The following is a 19,378-nucleotide window of genomic DNA, read 5'->3' as shown; positions in this document are numbered from 1 at the left end:
GATCTTACCACTGAGTGCATTTGAGTTAATTTTCTTTTTTTTTTTTAAGATTTTATTTATTTATTTGACAGAGAGAGAGAGAGACAGCGAGAGAGGGAACACAAGCAGGGGGAGTGGGAGAGGGAGAAGCAGGCTTCCTGCCGAGCAGGGAGCCCGATATGGGGCTCGATCCCAGGACCCTGGGATCATGACCTGAGCCGAAGGCAAACGCTTAACCAACTGAGCTACCCAGGTGCCCCTTGAGTTAATTTTCTATCTGAACATCTCCTTCCCTGAGTTGGAGAAAGGTAGGCTATTCTTCGATGGCCAGATATATCCAAGTATCTCTCATAAGACATGAGCCCTGAGACAAACGAAAATGCCTCAGTCTGCAGGATCTGGCTGTGCAGGGAAGGAATGAGGGGCCAGGAGTGGGGAGCGCTGAACAAGAGACTACAGGTGGAGGGCGCCTGGGTGGCTCAGTTGGTTAAGCAATTGCCTTCAGCTCAGGTCATGATCCTGAAGTTCCAGAATCAAGTCCCGCGTCGGGCTCCCCGCTTAGCAGGGAGTCTGCTTCTCCCTCTGACCCTCCCTCCTCTCATGTGCTCTCTCTCTCTCTCTCATTCTCTCTCTCAAATAAATAAATAAATAAAATCTTAAAAAAAAGAGAGAGAGACTACAGGTGGAGTTGTTAAGAAAAAAAGCCAGTGTTGGTGGAACAATCCAGAGGAGTGTCAGCTCAGAAAGTGATGGGGGAACAGGCCAGAGTGAAATCCAGTGTTCCAGTGTTCGTAGACCTAAATTTTGTGCTCACAGGTGCACATTTGTCCTTGAGCTCATCTACATCCGCGCTCAACACCAGACCCCAGGCACCGGCAGCCTGCACACACTGTTCCACCAGCTGCGACAGTTGCGCCAGGTCTAAACCCTTGAAAATGTCTAAAGACACGGAGGCAAGGCTGCATTACTTTTCATAAAACTGCTTGACATTGTTCTCTATTTCTAGACCTGCTCTGCCACGAAAAGGCTGCGAAACCTTGGGAAAGAGGTTTAATGACTGAAAAATGAAGAGCTTGGGTTTTTTTGTAAGATTTATTTATTTATTTATTTAAGAGAGAGAAAGCGCACAAGCGGAAGGGGCAGAGGGAGAGAGAGAGAGAATCGCAGGCAGACTCTGTGCTGAGCGTGGAGCCTGGTGCAGGGCTCTATCCCAGGACCGTATGATCAGGATCTGAGCTGAAACCAAAAGACAGACACTTAGCCAACTGTGCCACCCAGGTGCCCAGAATGAAGAGTTTGGTTTTGATCCTCGATGGCCGTGAACAGCTTTCGTTGCGCTCCTCTATTCCTTTCATTATCCAATTTCTAACACAGCAATTCCAATTCTAGGTATCTCTTCTGGAAAAATATTTGCCTGTGGCTACAAAGAGGCATGTTCATTGCAACTTTGATGATAGAAAGTAAAGGAAGGCAGGAGGGAAGGAGGCAGAGAGAGAGAGAGAGAGGAAGAACGAATGTCAGATCTGCTAACTTTGACGTGGGAAAACAGGACTTAGGAGAAATACTGATCACAAACTAGAACTCAAAATGGCAGAAAAGCTGATCAATTAAATAGAAAATAGAAAAATTTCAGGGCACCTGGGTGGCTCAGTCGGTTAAGCATCTGTCTTCGGCTCAGGTCATGATCCCAGGGTCCTGGGATCAAGCCCCACATCGGGCTCCCTGCTTGGCACACTTTTTCATTCACATTTTATGATCTTGAAAATTGGTATGCACCCTACAATTGCTGTCGGCTAGGCAGCATTAGTGATGTAGCTGTCCTTGCCTGCTGGATATGCTTCAGAACTTGCAGACTGGATGTTAGCAGCCTGGAATATTGATGATTCTGAGTCTAAACATGATTCAGAAGGTTCAGACTCTGAGAAAAGATTTAGACATGCCTTAATTTATTTCATGAATACTTCCCTTTTTATGTAAGCACAGGATGATATGGAATTTAAAAAAAGCCATGTCTTAAGTCTCAGTTGGCTTTTCGAATAAGTATGAAATAAAAATTATAAGTGATAAGAAAGCTTGGTGTCATAGTTTAATTAGGAACATTTTTATTAGTGATACATAAAATAATGATGTCTGGGCGGGCGCCTGGGTGGCTCAGTTGGTTAAGCGACTGCCTTTGGCTCAGGTCATGATCCTGGAGTCCCGGGATCGAGTCCCACATCGGGCTCCCTGCTCAGCAGGGAGTCTGCTTCTCCCTCTGACCCTCTTCCCTCTCATGCTCTCTCTCATTCTCTCTCTCTCAAATAAATAAATAAATAAATCTTTAAAAATAAAAATAAAAATAAAAATAAAATAAAATAATGATGTCTGTAATTGATGACTTCCTGAAGTCAATGAAATATGGTCTTCAACACTATGGCTATTCCAGAGTTTATTTAATTGTTTCCCTATCAATAGATGTTTTTCCTTTTTTTCACATAATGCTCCAGTAAACCCTTGTCCATGCCTTTTTCCATATGTGCAAGTAGTATTTTTCTAGATACCTAGAATTTCACAATTAAAAATTCTAATAGTGGGTGCCTGGGTGGCTCAGTTGGTTAAGCAACTGCCTTCGGCTCAGGTCATGATCCTGGAGTCCCGGGATCAAGTCCCGCATCGGGCTCCCTGCTCAGCGGGGAGTCTGCTTCTCCCTCTGTGTGCCTCTCTCTCTCTCTCTCCCCCTCTCATGTGCTCTCTCTCTCTCTCTCTCAAATAAATAAATAAAATCTTAAAAAAAAAATTCTAATAGTTACTGCCCTCCCCCAAATCGATAACCCCCATCAAATATTGAGAAAAACTGAGGGACATCCTATAAAATCCCTGACTAATACTCCTTGAAACTGTCAAGGTCATTCTAAACTAAAGGTGGTATATTATGTTCACACATCCCCCCACATCTAGTGTCTCCTATTGTTAACCTTGTAAAATAGCCTGGAGCCTTTTTTAAAAAGAATTTTTTTTAAAGATTTTTATTTATTTATTTGACAGAGAGAGAGACAGCAAGAGAGGGAACACAGCAGGGGGAGCGAGAGAGAGAGAAGCAGGGATATTTGTCAATATTCCAGGCTGATAACAATTGTAGGATGCATACCAATTTTCAAGATCATAAAATGTGAATGAAAAAGTGTGCCTTAGAATAATGAAATGAGGGCGCCTGGGTGGCTCAGTTGGTTAAGCGACTGCCTTCGGCTCAGGTCATGATCCTGGAGTCCCGGGATCGGGTCCCGCATCGGGCTCCCTGCTCGGCGGGGAGTCTGCTTCTCCCTCTGACCCTCTCCCCTCTCATGCTCTCTCTCTATCTCATTCTCTCTCTCAAATAAATAAATAAAATCTTAAAAAAAAAAAGAATAATGAAATGAGAGTAACAGGCAGCAGCTAAAGGAACTAAGGAAGTTTCATATATGCCACATGCCAAGTTCTAATTCATATTACTAAGGAAAAACGGCTAGTTGCAAAAAATATATACAGTATGAGCTCATTTATGGAAAAAGCAAAACCAACCTCAATATTTTGTAGCAGACACTGAAAAGTGGGTCACCCGAAGGATATTCACAACTTGCTTTTACTGTGCCAGTCTATACTTTATAGATACTTGAAAGGTAAATTACTTTCTTAGACTCCCTTGTTGATAGAAGAGTCATATATACATACACACACACACACACACACACACACACACACACATATATAGCTCTGGCCAATGAATTGTAGGCAGATGTTCTGGTAGGCTTCCCAAGAAGATGACTTCCCAAGAAGAGGACTTTTGTCCTTTCCTGCCTAGTGTGTAGATATATTCTTAGAGGAGCAGCAATCACCTTGTGACCATGAGGACAAATCCAGATGCTTTTGTGGATGGTGGAAATGAAAAAAAGAGCCTGGGCTCCTGATGGTATCAGATGATACCACAGGGCAGCCCTGCACTGCTGGCTATGTGTAGCCTGCCCCTGAGCTTCTTTCTGAATGACACTGATGAACTGCTTTCTTTTGTTGGGTATTCATTTGGCTGAATAAAGTCCTAACAGCTACAAGTCATGCATGTATAGAGATAGATAAATTTAAAAATATCTGGACAAAGTGTACACTAAACAGATAAGAGAAGATAACTGGAGGTGGGAGTAGAATTGGGAGGGGATATTGGGAGGCTTTAGCTTTATTTTGACTTTCTGAATTACTTGCAACATAAAGGTATATATATTATTACCTGTGAAACTGAAAGAATATTTCTTTGTAAGATTGATGTCAAATGGGGGGTACCTGGCTCAGTAGGTAGAGCATGCAACTCTTAATCTCAGGGTTGTGAGTTCAAGCCCCATGTTGGGTGTACAGCTCACTTTAAAAAAAATAAATTAGGGGCGTCTGGGTGGCTCAGTCGTTAAGCGGCTGCCTTCAGCTCAGGTCATGATCCCAGGTTGCATGGGCCTCCCTGCTCAGCGGGGAGCCTGCTTCTCCCTCTCCCTCTGCCTGCAACTCCCCTCGCTTGTGCTCTCTCTCTCTGTCAAATAAATAAATAAAATCTTAAAAGAAAGAAAGAAAGAGAGAGAGAGAAAGAAAGAAAAGAAAGAAAGAAAGAAAGAAAGAAAGAAAGAAAGAAAGAAAGAAAGAAAGAAAGAAAGAAAGAAACTAACTTACAATGGGGCAGCACCTCAGGCTAAGATATTTTTCAGATGACTTAAGTCCAGAAAGACAAAAAGATTTTTCCACTGAGGTATCAGTTTACTACCATTCAAAGAGGTTAGTCTGGGTTGACTTATTTGTTCTTACTGCAGATTGCCTCATAATGGACACCAGTTCTTTTTCTAAATGCTCACAAATGACCTTTGATATGATCCATCCTGGGTTTGTATTGGTGCTCAGTAAAAGTCAAGATTACTAGACCACATTTTTCAAGATCTACTTTTTTCTCCTTTTTAAAATCAGAACATCTTCCAGTCTTGAATTTCCTGTTACTTCTTACATACTCTGATATTTTTCAAGGATTACCAGCATAAAGGTTACACACAAAAGATCCTGGCGCGCGCGCACACACACACACACACACACACACACCAAAAACAATACAGTATGACAATTATCATGCTATTAATGATAATGATAATAATAGCAGTTATCACTTATTGCGCGCTGTCTCATTTATCTTCACAAGAGCCCCGTGCGGTCAATGACTATTACCAGCTCCATTTTATACAGGTAAACACTGAAGCTTGGGCAGGTAACCTGCCTAAGTCCACAGAGTCACACGAAGTCATACTGGATTGGAACCTGCAAAGCACCAGGTTTTGACCACTAAATTTAACTGAAAAAAAGGCAAAATCAATAACTTCTACTGTGAGCGGTAAAAGGTGCATCGCGTGTAAACTCAGGTCAGTCTCCAACAGGTTCTCTTTGAGTACACGCCCGACACCCTCTAAATGGCCCCACCTTCACTAACCCCTCGGAGCCAGGGCCAACTCCCTTTCTGATCCTTTCCGTGTTTTCCTTATCACCGCGGTCTAACACTGCAGGCTCCGCCTCCCTCCAGCCGGTAGCGCCTCCTGCGCAAGCGCACTGTGGCCTGGAACTTGACCTCGGTTCCGCGCATCCCGGAGTCAGGGGGACAGGTGCCCCGCCGCGCCTGGAGGTGGGCGGGGCCTCTGTGTAAATTGTGGGTGGCGCGGGCTTTGGGCTTGCGGAAGGAATGGGGGCTGGGAGGGGAGTAGGCTTCGGGGGTGGGGGGAGAACCGCAAGAAGTTTCCATTGCGCGAGAGTTTCATCACCCATGCGTTTATTCCAGAAATATGTATTAGTGACTACTCTGTGCAGGAACCCACCTGGCATGGAGACTGTCCTCCCTGGGCTCCGCACTTGACCGATAGAACATGTAAGAGGGACAGACTAGGAGATATGAGAGATGTTCCTTGAAACCCCCTACCCCGCAACATCCATGCATGAGAATACTTAATGCAATAGGAGGAAATATGGGCCTGAGTCAGGGTTCATGTCCACACCTACCAGGTAAGTGGCACCCAGATTGCCTCTACACTTACCTTTCCATCCTCTTCTAGTCTTCAAAGCACTTGTACTTACCCCATCCGCACTTACATCAGTCTTGCTTTCTAGAAGCTTACACTGTAGTGTAATATGAGGAAAGGCTGCCCTCAATAGAGGGGCAAATAGCTGGGGAGGGTTTGTAGAAGACAGACAATTGATCCTCACACTGGTCCCCAGGATTACCACTGTGGTTCAGAGTAACTAGGTAATGACAGTCCTGACATATTCAAAATACTTGAGAAAGTGAGGCGCCTCCGTCAGGAAGCACACAATCTTAAAAATTTGGGGTGCCTTGGTGGCTCAGTCAGTTAAGCATCTGCCTTTGGCTCAGGTAGTGATCCTGAAGTCTCCAGCCCCACTTCCTGCTCCCTGCTCCGTAGGGAGTCTGTCTGCTTCTCCCTTCACCCTCTGCCCCTCTCCCTGCTCCTTCTCACTCTTTTAAATCAATAAATAAAATCTTTAAAAGAATTAAAGAATGGAAACAGTAGGCTGTGCTGTTAACTAGAAAAAAGCAAAATTAATAAATAATGGGTAAAAATTATTAAATTTGTTTTGCTTGCTTATTTGTATTTTTGTGAAAAACATTGTTATTGCAGTTTTATTTCCTCCAGAGTTTTATAGTTTCTCAAATCTGCAGCAACCTGAGCTATTTTTGCATAAGTTCCTATTTCCTCATTGTCTACTTGGTGTCACCCCCCTGCCCTCCCTCCCAGTTCTTCCTCCCCACGCCTATCACCTTCCCTAATAACTAACAAATCCTAAATTGTAGAAATAGTTTCTGCTCCCATTGTTCAGCTTCTAAACCATTTTCCTTTATATCCAGAGTATATAGGCTTTAACTCATTAAAAGAAACAGCCAAATCTTTTTTTTTACTTTATTGACTATTTTATTTGGGTTTTTTTAGTGAGCTCTACACCAAATGTAGGGCTCAAACTCATGACCTCAAGATCAAGAGTCACATGCTCTACTGACTGAGGCAGCCAGACACCCCTATGACTATTTTATAATTTCCCAATTCCAAAAAGCTTTCCATCCGTTTAGTTTTACAGGTAAGAAATCTCAGATTCCTTGACACTGGCCCCACTCCCACACCACCATATTGGATATATTACCAAGTTTTCTCAATTTTATGTTCCCTGTATTTCTTAAACTTTTCTTTGTCTCACCATCCCCATCTACCACCGTAGTCCAAGCTCTCACCTGGATTACTTCTATCCCCACTTCCATTTCATTTTTGCCTCCCTGCTTATCCATTCTCCCCTGAGGAATTTTCTAAATACACAAATCTAATTTGTCATTGAATGCCTAATACTTATCAATGGCTTACTTCGGTTTTTTAAGGATAAAAACCAGAATCCTTAATGGAACCTACAATGTGGTCCTGCCAAAATCTTCATTCTTTGGATTCTGTTCTCCCCTTTTGTCTTTCTGTTTCATCCACTGTCCCTTTTTTCTTTTCTTCTTTTATTTTTAAGATTTATTTATTGAGGGGCGCCTGGGTGGCTCAGTCGTTAAGCGTCTGCGTTCAGCTCAGGTCATGGTCCCAGGGTCCTGGGATGGAGCCCCGCATGGGGCTCCCTGCTCAGCGGGAAGCCTGTTTCTCTCTCTCCCACTCCCCCTGCTTGTGTTCCCTCTCTCGCTGTGTCTCTCTCTGTCAAATAAATAAATAAAATCTTAAAAAAAATTTATTGATTGATTTGAGAGAGAGAGAGCCTGTAAGAGCTAGGGGAGGGGCAGAAGGAGAGAGAGAGAGAGAGAGAATCCCAAGCAGACTCCCCACTGAGTGCAAAGCCTGACGCGGGGCTCCATCCCACAACCCCGAGACCATGACCTGAGCCAAAATCAAGAGTCTATTGCTCAACCAACTGAGCCCCCCAGGTGTCCCTCATCCCCTGTCCTTTCAATTCCTTAAACCTGCTCTCCTACTTCAGGGACTTTGCACAAGCTATTCCCTCTGTTCAGTTTGTTCTTTTTCTTACTCATTACGTTCTTTAAAAGTTTTTTCTTAATTTTCTAACTTCATTGAGGAATAATTACAAACATATATATTTAAAGTGTACAGCATGATGATTTGATATACTATACATTGTGAAATGATTACCAAGATAAAGATAATACAACCTCACCGAATTAACTCTTCTGTATGCACTATTTCTGTGTGTGTGTGTGTGTGTGTGTGTGTGTGAGAATGCTTAAGATCTACTCTTAGCAACTGTCAAGTATACAATACTGTATTTTTAGCTATAGTCACCATGCTTACTATACGTTAGGTCCTCAGAACTTACTCTTCTTTTAACTGAAAGTTGTACCCTTTGACCTACCTTTCCGCATTTCCTCCTCTCCCCCAGCCTCTGGCATAACCACCATTCTATTCTCTGATTCTATGAAACTGGCTTTTTTTTTTTTCCCTAGATTCCACACATGAGTGATACCATACAGTATTTGTCTTTGGTTTATTTTACTCAGCATAATGCCTGAGGTTCACCCATGTTGTTGCACATGAAAAGATTTCTTCTTTTTATGGCTTTGTATCTGAGAGCTAGATGTATTATATATCTCATATTTTTATTTATTTCGTATATATTTATATATATCTAACATATATCTTGTATTACATATCACCTATTATTACATATTATCACATATTTCATTTACTTGTATATGAGATCTATATAGATATACATTTCCTTTTCCATTCATCCATCAATAAGCATTTAGGTTGTTTCCATATCTTAGCTACAGTGAATAATATTGCAGTGAACACGGGAATGCATATACCTCTTTGAGATACTGATTTTATTTCCTTTGGATATATATCCAAAAGTAGCATGTTTGGATCATATAGTAGTTTTATTGTTAATTTTTTGAGGCATCTCCAAACTGTTTTCCATGATGGCTATACCAATTTACATCCCCATCAACAGAGTATAAGAATTCCTTTTTCTCCACCTCCTTGCCAACATTTGTTATCTCTTGTCTTTTGATTATAGCCATCCTAACAGTTGTGAGGTGACATCTCATTGTGGTTTTTTTTTAAGATTTATTTATTTATTTGGGTGGAGAGGGGCAGAGAGAGAGAATCTTCAAGCAGACTTGCCTGCAGAGCGTGATGTGGGGCTCGATCTCCCCACCCTGAGGTCATGACCTGAGCTGAAAACCAAGAGTCAGAAGCTTAACCAACTGAGCCACCCAGTCACCCCTCATTGTGGTTTTGATTTGTATTTCTCTAGTGATTAGTGATGTTGAGCACCTTTTCATATACCTATTGGCCACTTGAATGTCTTCTTTGAACTCATCACGCTCTTGACACCTATATATCCTTTAGATCTCAGATTCAACATAACTTCTTTTTTTTTTTTTTTAAGGATTTCTTTTTTTTTTTCCTTCAAGATTTCATTTATTTATTTGACAGAGAGAGACAAGGAGAGCAGGAACACAAGCAGGGGGAGTGGGAGAGGAAGAAGCAGGCTTCCTGCTGAGCGGGGAGCCCGATGTGGGACTCGATCCCAGGACCCTGGGATCATGACCTGAGCTGAAGGCAGACGCTTAACAACATAACTTCTTAAGAGAAACCTTCTCTGACACCCAGACCAGGCCATTAGAAAGATATTTCCATTTACCCCTCCAGACGCATTTTCCACTTTTTCTACTGTGCTTTGTACCCAAGGAAGCCACCCTGTGTGGACCACGCCAAAGTCTCCCTGGCCCTCTGTCTTCTGCAGGGAAGAATAATCTGAGTGGGGAAGCACAGGCAGGAGTTCAGAGCCAGGTGGGATGTCTTGGCATTCATCCCTCTGATCTCTCCTTTAGGATTGCTGCAGGCTGTTAAGACTATACTTTCAGGGATCATTTCTATAGTTTGTTCCCTTAACCAAATGCCTACTACAGCTTAGATCAGGCAGGGGTCTCCAGCAAGCTTTCTTTGTTTACAGATTCCTGTAACTGCCCACTCATCCCTCCTCATGCCCAGTGTGTCACATACTGCATTATTACTTGTGATTTCCCTAATCCCTACCTGCTCCTTTGTTAAACACTCCCCGAATTACTCTCTTGAAGTGTGCCATCTGTTTTCCCCAGGGACCCCGATTGAGACATTGCCCCAGGAACTTTTTTATGTAACTAAAATTTACATCACTGGTGTTAAGACTTTTTCTTATAGCCGGGCGCCTGGGTGGCTCAGATGGTTAAGCATCTGCCTTCGGCTCAGGTCATGATCCCGGGGTCCTGGGATCGAGTCCCACATCGGGCTCCCTGCTCCTTGGGAGCCTGCTTCTCCCTCTGCTTCTCTGTCTCTCTCTCCCTCTCTCTCTCCGTCTCTCATGAATAAATAAATAAAATCTTAAAAAAAAAAAAAAGACTTTTTCTTATAGCCAACAATGGATTTTCTAATCAGTTATATTTATAAAAATTGAATGATGTTTGGTTATTGAAAAATTATGTTTTTAAAAGATAGAAACAGGGGCTCCTGGGTGGGTGTCAGTTAAGCATCCGACTCTTTATTTCAGCTCAGGTCATGATCTCAGGGTTGTGAGATTGAGCCCTGAATTGGGCTCTGTGCTGGGCATGGAGCCTGCTTGGGATTCTCTCTCTCCCTTACCCCCCAGCCCTGCTGGCACGTGCTCTCTCTCTCTCTCTCAAAAAGGAAAGAAAGAAAAAGAAAAAAGAAAGAAAGAAAGAAAGAAAGAAAGAAAGAAAGAAAGAAAAGAAGAAGAAGAAAGGAAGAAAGAAGAAAATATATTTTGAATTTGATCTGTTTTATAAAACAAAACAAATTAAAAACAAATATGTATATTAAAAGATTCAACATAATGCTCCAAAATAATAATCGATTTTGAAGTGACAGGATTATTTTTTGTTAGAATTTTCTGTTTCCTTGTTTTTGGCAAAAATGCTACATTATTATTACAATGAAAAAATATATAAATGTTATTTTAAAACATTTTTACTTGATCCAATTATACAAATTATAAAAATTGCTAATTAAAGGGTAAGTTAAATAAGACAAAGTATATGACCTAGGACATTACTTGGCACAAAGTAGACATTCAATATGTCAATAATAATTTTTTGTTACAAATCAATGTGTTACATACTTGACCTAATGAAGCAAAATACCGAGAATAGAAATTAGCCTTTCCTGGATGACTCAGGAATATTAATTATTATATTGTACTTTAATAAATGATGCTCTGAGCTCAGTTCAATCCTATCATTTAACATACAAGAAAATCTGTAAAATGGAATCATCCCTAGAGAGATTAAGTGACTTCCCTGAGGTCATATACAGCTAATTAGTGCTCTCAGCTCACCTTTTCTCTCTAAAGACTTCCTCCAAGATATCCTTCCTTCTCTCTGGAGAAATACTTCTTTTCCTATATTTGTCACTACCTACAACTTAGTTAATTCTATTACAGCTTTATCTTAAGTAATTAAATCTACTTCTATCTTTATCATAGTACATCATGTATGATTTTTTCTTCTCTTTCCTTGTCTCAGTTCTATTTTAATTCTGGAAATGGAACTAACTGCGTGAAATCAGTACTAGTGATGGACACAGTGAAAGGAAATAAAAAAAGTTTCTGAGTGAAATTAAATAAAAACTAAATACTATCTATTTTTAGAACCCATTAATATGTCACGTATTCCTCATCAGAAAACACACAATGTCCATTCTCCAACTCTTTATCCTAACAGTACTTTAGTGAGGTATAACTTATGTATTGAAAGATGAACTGGGGCACCTGGGTGGCTCAGTCGTTAAGCGTCTGCCTTCAGCTCAGGTCATGATCTCAGGTCCTGGGATCGAGCCCCACATCGGGCTTGCTGCTGGGTGGGAAGCCTGCTTCTCCCTCTCCCACTCCTGCTTGTGTTCCCTCTCTCACTGTGTCTCTGCCAAATAAATAAATAAAATAAAATAAAATAAAATAAAAAGACAAACAGGTTTAGGAGCGCCTGGGTGGCGCAGTCGGTTAAGTGGCCAACTCTTGGTTTTGGCTCAGGTCATGATCTCAGGCTCACGAGATGGAGCTCTGCGTGCTCAGTGTGGAGTCTGAGATTCTCTTTCCCTCTCCCTCTGCCCCTCCTGCTCCTGCTCTCTTTCTCTCAAATAAATAAGGAAATCTTAGAAAAATAAATAAAAGGTGAACAAATTTAGTGTAAAGTTTAATGAATTTTGACAAGTATGTACACTTGTGCAACCATTGTCTAGGTCAAATAAAAAAAAGTTCTTCACCTCAGAAAACTTCATGTCTCCTTCCCATCATCCTCTGCCCCGCAGCCCCCATCCCCTGCCCATGGCACAATATAACCACCATTCTGATTTCATTGCTTGGGTTTGTCTGTTCTTGAACTTCTTATAAATGGAATCATACAGTGTTACTGTTGTGTATATCAATTGTTCATTTCTTTATACTGCTGTGTGGTGTACTACCGTATGGGTATACCACAATTTCTTTATCTAGCTTTCTGTTGATGGACAAATGGTTTGCTTCCAGTTTGGGCTGCCATGAATAAAGCTGCTATGAATATTCCTGTACAATTTTTTTTGGACATGTGCACTCATGTCTTCTGAGTATATGCCTAGAAGTGGGATTCCTCTCTCGTGGAAATTGCTCTATCATGGTGGACATTTTACTTTATGAGAAACTACTGAAAGGAAGAAAAATTTCTTCCTCCACCCTTCAGGGTCTTCTAGCTAGACTAAGAATTAAATTTATATGAGACAGATTAACAGGAGAAAAAAGCTAAAGTTTTGTTAGGTGAGCACAGAGGCCCAATAATGAAATTGAGACCTAAATAAATGACCAAGTCAGACCAAGTTTTTATACTTTTTAGACAAAGAGACAATAAATCTATGCAGAATTGACAGGACAAAGAAAACTTAGCTTTGGGAACTTCAATTACTTAAAAAGTGACAAAGCATTGTTTATATAGCCTTCTTGGCTCTAAATTTCCTATCTTTGGGGATAAGGATGTGGCTTTACCTCCTAGTACAGGGAGAGATTTATTTCCTACTTTCAGGGGGGACAGAGGAGGGTCTGAGGGTCCTTGCACAAACTGTCTCTTAAGTAACTTTTATTTAAAATAATCAATTTGTCAAAGTGGCATATTTTGAGGCAGCCTGCCTTTGGCCTTTACATGATGAAACAGTTTTCTAGAGTGGTTATTCTATTTTATCTTCTCTCCCATGACCCCACACCTGTACCAATACTTTGATTTGCCAGTCTTTTAAATTGTAGCCATTTTGGTGAGTATGTGGGTGTATCACATTATGATTTTAATTTGTTGAGCACCTTTTCACAAGTTTAGTACTCATTCAGAAACCTGTAAGGGTCTGCCTCAAGAAACCATCACCTAAAAAAAAAAAAAAAAATCAATCAAGATTGTGCTACAGAGGGCCGTACTATGTTGTTAAAGCCTAATTAACTAAAGATGATATTCAGATTATTGATCTTCCCAACCAGGCAGGGTGGGGGGATAGGGAGACACACCCCAGAGGAACCAAGAATGCTGCTCCATGAGAGGGAAGAAGGCAGAATTTTTGTAAGGATGTAGTTCCCACTGAAAGTTCCAAGGACTGTCACAGGGAAATGAGGACCAATTCTGGGTTTGTTGTGTTTCTGAGGCAGGACCAAAAGTGCAATAAACCAATCAGAGAAAGACATGTATCATATGACCTCACTGATACGAGGAATTCTTAATCTCGGGAAACAAACTGAGGGTTGCTGGAGTGGTGGGGGGGTGGGAGGGATGGGGTGGCTGGGTGATGGGCATTGGGGAGGGTATGTGCTATGGTGAGCGCTGTGAATTGTGCAAGACAGTTGAATCACAGATCTGTACCTCTGAAACAAATAATACATTATATGTTAAAAAAAAAAAAGAAGATAGCAGGAGGGGAAGAACGAAGAGGGGGAATTGAAGGGGGAGACGAACCATGAGAGACAATGGACTCTGAGAAACAAACAGAGGGTTCTAGAGGGGAGGGGGGGTGGGAGGATGGGTTAGCCTGGTGATGGGTATTAAAGAGGGCACGTCCTGCATGGAGCACTGGGTGTTATGCACAAACAATGAATCATGGATCACTACATCAAAAACTAATGATGCAATGTATGGTGATTAACATAACATAATAAAAAAAAAGTGCAATAAACCAGGGATTGGATGTTATCTGTTGACAGAATATCCTGGTCAGTCACAGAGAGGACACTGCAAAATGACCAGTCATGGTGGGGTGGGACCAAAAATGGAAAACAACAAACGGAAGATGCACTCCTAAGGAAACAGATGACAGAGAAAAGAAAAAGTTTATGATTCTCAAAGAAGCAAATAAAGAACATCCATAGAGGAGAACAGAATCATGAAACACTACTACTGGAAAGGAAAACCACAGTGAAATAAAAATCTCAGCAAACAAGATAAAGTCTAGAATGAATGCTATTTTTTTAAAGATTGATTTATTTATTTTAGAGAGAGAAAATGAGTGAGTGGGGGAGGGGCAGAGAGAGAGAGAGAGAGAGGAGGCTCCCACTGAGCAGAGAGCCTGAAGCAGGGCTCCATTCCACACTCCCCAGATCATGACCTGAGCTGAAGAATCGGACGCTTAACTGACTGAGCCACCCAGGCACCCCTAGAATGAATATTATTAAAAAAAATAAAAGGACTTGAGAAATATCCCTGACAAATTAATTCAGGAGCACCACAGAGATGAACAAATTGTTTTGAAAATAAGAAAACGCAGTCAAGAAACATGGAGGATAGGGGCACCTGGGTGGCTCAGTTGGTAAGCATCTGCCTTCGGCTCAGGTCATGATCCCGGGGCCCTGGGATCGAGCCCCGCATCAGCTCCCTGCTCAGCGGGAAGCCTGCTTCTCCCTCTCCCACTCCCCCTGCTTGTGTTCCCTCTCTCACTGTCTCTCTCTGTCAAATAAATAAATAAAATCTTAAAAAAAAAAGAAAAAAAAGAAACATGGAAGATAATTTGAGACATTCCAAAATATTTAATAGTGGATGAATGATTATGTATGTTATGGGAATTATATGTCAAAAGCCGTTTTAAGATCTAGCTAGATCTAGACATTTAGGAGTTCTGGAAGAGAATAAAGTGGTGGAAGAGTGGTGAAAAGAGAGCAGCGATAATTTTCTGGAACCGAATAAAATCTTAAATTTTCAGAGCGAAAGCCATAGGTACAATAATGAATCTGTAAAACTGTAATGAATGAGAAAAACTTCAAAACTACAATATGGAAGTAGAAAGTGTATGTAGATGAAGTGTCCTTCACCTATCCCGATAGTATCATTTCTCTCTACACAAATCATCCCTATTTTTCTATTTTTTTAATTTTATTTATTTATTTTTAAGCGATCTCCACACTCAACATGAGGCTCAAATTCACAACCCTGAGATCAAGAGTCACGTGCTCTACCCACTGAGCCAGCCAGGCACCCCTGATCATCCCTATTAACAGGTTGGTGTATCAGTGAACACCTATATTTGTATCTACATATTACATAAGTATTTAGTTCAGTGTGTGTGTTTGCACAGACGTTTAACTGACTGAGCCACCCAGGTGCCCTCTTTCAATGTTTGTTTGTTTGTTTCTTTACAGATTTTATTTATTTATTTGACAGAGAGAGACACAGCGAGAGAGGGAACACAAGCAGGGGGAGTGGGAGAGGGAGAAGCAGGTTTCCTGATGAGTGGGGAGCCCGATGTGGAGCTCAATCCCAGGACCCTGGGATCATGACCTGAGCTGAAGGCTGACGCTTAACAACTGAGCCACCCAGGTGCCCCTCAATGTTATTTTAAAATAACTTTTGTTGGGGTGCCTTGGTGGCTCAGATGGTCGGGCAGCTGCCTTCGCATTGGGCCATGATCTCAGGGTCCTGGGATCAAGCCCCTTATCAGGCTCCCTGCTGTGTGGGGAGCCTGCTTCTTCTCCCTCTACTGTTCCCCCTGCTTGTGCTCTCTCTCTCTCTCAGTCAAATAAATAAATAAAATCCTAAAAAAATAAATAAATAACTTCTGTTATTTTCTTTTCAAATTCAGAGAAAAATAAAGAGGAGCCCATAATCCCACCTCCCATCTATCGATATTTTCAAAATAATAAGAGTAATAACATTCATGGCTAGAAAATGGACAAGCCAAAAAAAAAAATGGACAAACCAGAAAAAACAACATGATAGTATGTGATTCTTCCCAAAAAATTATATTTATCAACAAACATTATTTACATAGATTTTTCTTTTGTTTTAAAAGTTAGCAAAACAAATCATTATAACATTGTTCCACACATTGATTTTCCACTTAGTAAAATACCTTGATCTTTCCACACTAATATATAGTATATGTGCTGCCGAAGCGAGCACTTTCCACACTAATATATATAAAGCTATAGTTTTCTTTGCTTTTTAATGGAGTCAGAATATTCCATAAAATATAAGATATCCTACATAAGTGCAGCCGTTTACTATATACGGAATACATTGTATATAACCACAAGCACTTACATCCTCTAATGTGCCTTTAATATTCCTTTAATGACCATCACTTAGGCTTTTTTCCTACATTTTGCTTCTACAAGCATTGTCCACACAAAATGTCCTTGTCCATACGTCTTTGTGCATATGTGTGAATATTTTTGTTTCACAGATTTCTAGATTTGGAATTCTGATTTAAGGCATGTGGGCACTTAAAATTTTGTAGACTACTATCTACTTTCCCTCCCCCAAATCTACACCAGTTTAAACTTCCTTTTTTTTTTTTTTTTTCAGAGAGAGAGGGAGAGGGAGAAGGAGCAGAGAGAGAATCTTAAGCAGGCTCTATGCCTACTGCAGAGCCAGAGGCAGGGCTGGACGCAGGGCTGGATGTGGGCCTCGATCTCACAACCCTGAGATCATGACCTGAGCCGAAATCAAGAGTGGGACACTTAACCCACTGAGCCACCCAGGCATCCCAACACTTCCTTTAACAAAGTATCTGAGTACTTTTTTCTCTGCTTCTTGTCAATACTGTGTTACTAATTAAAAAAAAAAAAGTCTTAGTCTGTATGGAAACTAAAAATGGTATCTCATTATTTTACATGGTAGTTTTCTAATTACTAGTAAGAAAGGCAATATTTCATAGGTTTAATGATCATTTGAATTTCTTTTTCAAGCCTATTTTTTTGGCTAGAGTGTGACTGTGTGTGTGTGTGTGTGTGTGTGTGTGTGTGCTGAAATAATCTGGTGCTTGACTTTTATCTGTCATATCGTTTTTTTTAAGACTTTATTTATTTGACAGAGAGAGAGATAGAGAGAGAGAGCACAAGCAGGGGGAGTGGCAGAGGGAGAGGGAGAAGCAGGCTCCCCGCTGAGCAGGGAGCCCGAAGCGGGGCTTGATCCCAGCACCCTGGGATCATGACCTGAGCCGAAGACAGATGCTTAATGACTGAGCCACCCAGCTGCCCCTGTCAGATCTTTTTACCATATCAAAGCTTGAAATTTGAATAAAATCTAATGGTTAATCTTTTCCTTATGGATTTTAGGTTTAGTGATTTTCTTGTAAAGGCCTCTGCATGTCCAAGAAAATATTGTTTTATATTTTCTTTCTAAGTTTTTTATTTTTAACATTTAGATGTTAGCTGTTAGGTTGGGATATAAATAAAACTTTGATTTTCAAATCCACTGCCAGTCATCCCAACATCATTTATTGAATCATCTTTTCTTCATTGACTTGAAATGTCATGTTCAACATGTACTACATCCTGATATATATATCACATCATAATCATACATATATGTACAAATCCTGACATACACACATAGCAGATTTGTGTGTGTGTATGCATGCCATATATAGACATCTCAGATCTCCTACTACAGGAGAATAATTGCCAGTGGCTCCAGCTCTTACACTCTGAAATCCATCACTGTTTTTGTTCTGAGGCCAGTTAGTGACTGAGTGCAGCAAAGATGCTAAGGAAGGTCTGTTTCTGGGACACAAGGATTCCCTCCAACAAGTGACTTTGGCTGGAAGACTTCCTGTTGGCCTTGTGGAAACTTCTCTTTTTTTCAGTTTTATTAATGTGAAATTGACAGATAAAATTGTAATATATTTATAGTGTACAATGTGATGATTTGATACATGTATACATTGTGAACGGATTTCCCCCATTGAGTCAATTAACACATTCATCACCTCACATATGTACCTTTTTTTTTTTTTGTGAGAATGCAGGTTCCACTCTCTTAGCAAATTTCAATTATATGATACAGTATTAACAACTATGGATACCACGTTATATATTAGATCCTCAGACTTCATCATATAACCGATAGTTTGTACCCTATTTCCCCCACCCCCAGACCCTAGTAATACTACTCTCTGAAACTTTCTTAGAAGTGCACTGCAGGCTAAGACCTTGCCTCCTTCTCTCACTCCCTGGGGCGTCTGCACTGTGGTCTGACTGTGCATTCCCAACCCCCTCCACTCACTCTCCATTTTCGCTTATAGGTATTTCCCCTCATCGTTATCTCATCCCATCTTTGTTCTCAGAGGATTTGTATTAACACAACATACTTGCATCTCTTTTGTTCCACTGATCTGTTTGTCTATTCTAGGTCTGATACCACAGAGTTTTAATACTAAAGATTTCTGGTATATTTTGAAATTCAGTTGAGTTAAGTCCCCTACCTTGTCTTCTTTGTCAGAATATTTTTGGCTCTTCTTGCACATATACTTCCAGCTGAACTTGTTTCATGAAAAGTCTTTTCCCTTTTCGTTATTGCATGTGCAGAATGACAAAAAGATATGAGAAAAGTAAGTTTCCCTCCCACCTCTGACCCTCAGTTCCAAAGGTTCTCTTCTCAGAGAAAATCACCTTGGGGCGCCTGGGTGGCTCAATTGGTTAAGCGACTGCCTTCGGCTCAGGTCATGATCCTGGAGTCCTGGGATCGAGTCCCACATTGGGCTCCCTGCTCAGCAGGGAGTCTGCGTCTCCCTCTGACCCTCCCCCCTCTCATGTGCTCTCTCTCTCTCATTCTCGCTCTTTCAAATAAATAAATAAAATCTTTAAAAAAAAAAAGAAAATCACCTTTACTAGATTCTTCTGTATCATTCCAGAAACATCCCAGATACGTACTAGTGTATATATTATCTATATACATAAAAATACATACACATCCCTTCCTTCTTGGCTCTTATTGTAGCATATTGTGCACTTTTCACTTAACAATAGATCTGGGAGAAATTCCAATGTCAATAGTTATAGTTCTGCCTCTTTCTTTTTAATAACTACCTAGCATCCTATTGTTCCTTCCCAATGCACATTTAAGTAGTTTCCAGTCTTTTCCTCTATC

The 19,378-nt window shown here is 40.9% G+C and overlaps 1 pseudogene; it reads left to right on the top strand.

Annotated features, from left to right (window-relative positions):
• The first annotated feature begins 9,870 nt into the window (after positions 1-9,870).
• LOC114213612 (small nucleolar RNA U3) lies at positions 9,871-9,960 on the top strand (annotated as a pseudogene).
• The last annotated feature ends 9,418 nt before the right edge of the window (positions 9,961-19,378 follow it).

This window comes from Eumetopias jubatus, unplaced genomic scaffold (genome assembly GCF_037043125.1).
Source record: "Eumetopias jubatus isolate StellerSeaLion01/CBP00866 unplaced genomic scaffold, mEumJub1_p1.0 scaffold_15, whole genome shotgun sequence".
Classification (NCBI taxonomy): Eukaryota; Metazoa; Chordata; class Mammalia; order Carnivora; family Otariidae; genus Eumetopias; species Eumetopias jubatus.
Note: the sequence above shows the minus strand (reverse complement) of the source record. Positions and strands in the feature narration are given on the sequence as shown.